This window comes from Limulus polyphemus, unplaced genomic scaffold (genome assembly GCF_000517525.1).
Source record: "Limulus polyphemus unplaced genomic scaffold, Limulus_polyphemus-2.1.2 Scaffold6988, whole genome shotgun sequence".
NCBI classification, from domain to species: domain Eukaryota; kingdom Metazoa; phylum Arthropoda; class Merostomata; order Xiphosura; family Limulidae; genus Limulus; species Limulus polyphemus.
This window is the reverse complement of record NW_013672598.1, coordinates 42,527-47,711: the sequence shown is the minus strand read 5'-3', so window position 1 is coordinate 47,711 and position 5,185 is coordinate 42,527. Positions and strand designations below refer to the sequence as shown.

The window sequence follows — 5,185 nt, the reverse complement described above, 5'->3', positions numbered from 1 at the left end:
ACACAAAATAATAATTAAGAAATTAAAAGAATACCTGAATCATCCAGTTGTTCAATGTAATACAAAGAAAACAACATATTAGGTTGTCAAGAAACTAGTATTGCTTTTTTTTTACATGAAAAAACCCAAACAACTTGTATATCAAAACAAAACATTTATTAAATGAAATAGTCTCCATCCTTATTGATGATGCTTTTCTATCTTACAGTCAGGTTTTAATGCTCTGATTAAAGAAATCACTTCTCTTTGAAGCAAAAAACATGTCAATGTCCTCTTTTAACACCTTCCACATTTGCATACATTTTCCCATTAAGATGGTATTGCAGCGAACAATAAAGATGGTAATCTGACGTTTCCATACCTGGAGAATATAGTGGGTGGAGGAGAACTTTTCAACTCTATCATCCTGTGTTGTGTGAAATGTGACACATGTGGACATGCATTGTCGTGGAGAAGAAGAACATCTTTCTGATGAAGGGCTTGATTTAAATGTTCCAGTTGCTGACTCTAGATCTCTGCATTGACAGTTCACTGTGGATTGAGGAGTTTGACGTTTCTTTCATGTCCCATCAAATGCAAAGCATCTTTTCATTAACCACCTTCAAGAAAACGTACATCACGTATAATAGTTAAAAGAACCACCTAAATATCACGTTAGTATAGTTTATATAATGTGTAAAGTTTAGTACACTCTAATCTCTTATGGCACACAACGAGATACACATTCGGCATGTAATGCCATTTGAATACAAGAAGGGAAACAATGCCTCTGTAGCCACAAAGAATATTAAAGAAGTTTATGGAAATGTTTTGAAAGTTCATAAGTGTCAACGATGGTTCAGCAAATTTCATTCAGGTGACTAGCCGTAAAAACTGTGAAGTCAGGGGGCCAACATGCTGGAATTGATGTTGATGCTCTGAAGATGCTTGTTGAGTCTAACACAAGACAACACAGTTGTGAAATGGCCCTGAAATTGCATGTTTCTGATGAAACAATACATCTAAGGAATATGGGGAAAACTCCATAGAGAAGGTGGTGCCTCACAAACTCTCTGATGATCAATGTTTCCAACGTGTGAACATTGCTTTGTCTCTTTTGGTGCATAGTGTGCATGAACCATTTTTGGACAGAATTGTCACCGGTGATGAAAAATGGATTCTCTATGCAAATATTAAATGCTAAAAACAATGGTTCAGTCCTAGACAAAAACCAGTTCCGACCCTAAACGCTGGACTCCATCTGCAGAAAGTTGTTCATAAATGAGACATTAATTTCTTGACAGCCTAATATATAGTAAAGCCTATATAATTAATTTTATATGATTGAAAATGTTGATGTTATTACAAGCATATCTATGTAACATACTTGTGAATTATAACATAATTTACAAGATATAATAATATCAATCCTGTTACATGCTTCTCGTTGTCAGAGAAATAGAAAGTTTTAGATATGATACATGTGTTACAATGTATTAAATTATATGGTTTACAGTTTTTTGAATTAAATTTCGTCAAAGTATTTTAGTGATAACAATGATTGTACAAAATGAAAATATATTGTTTTCACTCCACGATACAAATTAGGATTATAAAATTTTATATATTTATTATCTTTTCGTCAAGAAAGTGTATCCTGTGGCTACATGAAATCTAAAAAAATTAACGACTTTTTGTTTATTTACAGAGAAAAACCACAATGGGCTATCTCCTGTGTCCACCATGGGGAATCAAACCCTAGATTTTAGCACTGTATGTCTGTAGACTTACCACTGTCCCACCAGGGGACAAAAATAAATTATACTCCCTGTGATCTAGTAGTACAAAAATTTTCTCACTGCATCAAAGGAACATCTATCTTTATGATTATCACCCTGTTACTTAGTTGTTCAATCTTAAAAGACATAAAATAATAGTTGAATACAGCATTAAACTATTTATAAAGAATATTTCTAAATTAGTTTAAATAAATATTAAATAACTGATATATATATAAAAAAGGGTTTATAAGCCTATATTGTTCATGAATAAAGTAACAATCTAACTATAAAAGTTCTCATTGCTATACTTTTACTGTGATTGTATGCTGAAACAATATATTTTAAGTGGTCATGCTTCTAAAAACAGTTACTTTTTCATCTGTTGATGTAGATGCAATACAAGGAATGAAAAAAAATTATACTTTTTTAAAACTATATATTTATCACATAAACCAAATATACTGTTCATCAAAGTTAACTCAATATTTATTTCTACAATGTATAGTTTCATTTGTAGATATATTTGGATACTTTCAGTATCACTTTTGAAAACTTTCACATACAACTTCCATCTAAGTTATAAATCAACGTATAAGACCTGTCTTATGCTCTAATCTGGGCTATACATCAAGCTATAATATTCACATTTTTTCCATGGGACAGACATAAATAGAATTTACAACCTAGACTTCTAGATGGCTTTAAGCCTGAGACATTTATAAGGCTAGGAAACGATGTTATTGTTCAAAAGGGAAATTTAAATATTACTTTTATGTTTAAGTACCTTGGACCTTAGACCAAAATCACACACATCTATAACATAGCTCTGTATCATCACATTAACTTCTAGTATTGTAGTTGATAAAAATGTTAAATATTCTTTGTAATAAAAGCATAAATTGTAAAGAATGATATCATTAAAGTTGTTATCAGTATTTTCATCATTAGTTGTTGCCTGAAAAAACAATTATAAAAAGGTGTTTCAATGTAAATTTTGATGTACAATGATTATTTCAATAAATCTGTTTAGAAACTGGAATAATTAATTGAGAATAAAATCCAACAAAGCAAACTAATGTTTTTCAGTTTGATAAAATTCTAGTTTAGCTTTAATTGATACTAAAAACAAAACAATGCAAGTAGCAACTATATTATTTGTTTGCGTGCCTATATATTTTATGTATAAATACTGTTAAAGTCAGACCTTCTCACACAGCTATGTTAAGATCAATAAAGTAACAGTTTGTGCTATTATTTCTTTCCTAATGAGACCTGGAGCAAAGAAAAAACAGTAATTATTACTTAAAAGGGGTACTTCTGACAATTTCTTTAAACTTGTAAACATTGAACTGGATACACAAAAACTGTATTGTTTAGAAGGGAAGTTCAGATATTACTTGTATCAGTTAAGTGTTTTGGTGTTTATTTTCTGTATTTCAGAGTTTCTGACTCAGCAAAGTGATTCAAATAATATAACATGATGCTTCCTGTCAACCTTTGTGACTAATCAGCATTTCTGAAGAATGAAAGTACAGACACAGGAGAGTATACATACATCATATAGAAGTAACAGGACATCCAGATGATTCTCTGAAGCCAATTATTACTCTTGATTATACAAACGGTGGCAACCTCTACTATTGGTACTGGCATACAATAATGTATAGTAAAATCAACACAATCTGTATGGTTACGTGTTTATCCATTATATTTCAGTTTCTTTACAAAAATGTTATTTTTCTATTGTGACAGATTTATTATTATACATATATTTTAACATTGATGTTAGTTTATATTAAATTTATATTTAGAAATGTGCGTAACTTATACAGTTAAATATGTATTGCGAACCTCCTGTCTATTCTCTAAAGTTGTAGAAGATTCTCGAGTGTAAGAATCAACAATATATGTGTGTGTACGTAAATGCTAGTGTAGCTTTGTATTGTTACGTAATCTGAATTTTTCAACAAACCCCACACACCTATATATATATAACCAACATGACGTGCCAAAAAAAAGTATCTGTTATTGGTTTGTTATAGTTGGTATACTATAAACTTTAGAAGCTCTAATTGTGATTAACGCTTATTTATAGGAAAATTTCAAATATTTGACCAGGTATATTTATTAATATAAACCATTTGACTTCAGTGGATTCACATTGGACATTAGTACTTTTACGAAGACATTATATAACTTCAGCAGTAAAAAACTCAAGCTTGACCTGTAATCGGCATGTGATCAGTGAGGCCCACAGAGGTAGCAAGCCCTCTATTAAGTGAATTGTTCCTACGTCAACTTGAAATTAACTTGCTCACCGTGAACCCTCGATAAGATATCAGGAAAGTTCCAGACCAGAAAGAAGACTATATTGTTTGCAAGTTTGTAAAACTTTTGTATATATACATCGTTTGTAATAATTACTATTGTAAATTGTATTGTTGTTTGTATATCAAAACATATTTGTATTAAAAAAGAAAACCGTGTGTATCAATCTTATTGGCAAATATCATAAATTGGATACATATTGGCATTTATTTAATTACTAAATCCAAAGTACAATTTAACTCAGTTTTAAGCCATTCGAAATTGTTATATGTAACACTATTAGAATGTTAAGTGTTATATTTTAAATACAATTAAATATCAAAACAATTAGTGTATTTTCCAAATGTGTCATCTATTAGTTAACATAATTTACATTTGTTTAATCATTTTTAAGATAATTATGTTTTCTCTAACAATAAAATAAGTTTTATTACATTACATATAATGTCTTAATTTTTTCACAAAGTTGTTGAATTGCTTTGTATAACTAAAATCCACTGCCAGAGTACGAGTTAAGAAACAAAATTGAAGTATCTTAGATAGAACATGAAACAGAAACTATAAAAAGCAAAAATTATTTACTAATTGATAAAAAAATGCTTACAAAGAGAGAGAGGATAGGAAACTGCACTGTTACAAATACAGTGATTTGGATTTACACTATAAGTGTTGATAGTTAATGATAGAAAAAAATTTTGACCAAAATTACACATGGGGTTAATTTCTTGTAAGTATAAAAGCAAAACTTCAACATTTTGATATAAATGTCAAAAAATACATATTTTCTGGTAACCTACACTAGTCTCTCTCGCTCTTTTATTAGCCAGATGTTGAACAAGATAACTTAATACAAAAATATTTGTGGAAACAATGAATAAAGAACAGGAAAAAAGCTACAAAAGCCCAATAAAAGGAAAATTTACCTGAAACTTTGGATTAAAAAAAACACAGATAAAGAGATTTAGCAACTAAAAACTCATTCAGAACTGTCAACAACACCACAGTCCAGATGATATAGTTTTCAACAGTTAACATTTTTTGAACAAGCTGGGTGTTACTCATAACCTTTACTTCTCTTTCTCACATATACACAAGGG

General features: G+C 29.9%; 1 long non-coding RNA gene across 2 annotated transcripts in view; it reads right to left on the bottom strand.

Annotated features, from left to right (window-relative positions):
* Positions 1 to 1,563: 1,563 nt before the first annotated feature.
* The window catches only part of LOC106474245, a 45,604-nt gene continuing 41,982 nt past the window's right edge, over positions 1,564 to 5,185 (bottom strand). The window contains exon 8 of one of the 2 annotated variants that reach the window (XR_002613893.1): positions 1,564 to 1,894. This is a non-coding gene — a long non-coding RNA (uncharacterized LOC106474245). Of the gene's footprint in view, positions 1,895 to 1,940; positions 2,716 to 5,185 lie in introns of those variants that run through there. The other variant, XR_002613890.1, reaches the window with a different exon arrangement.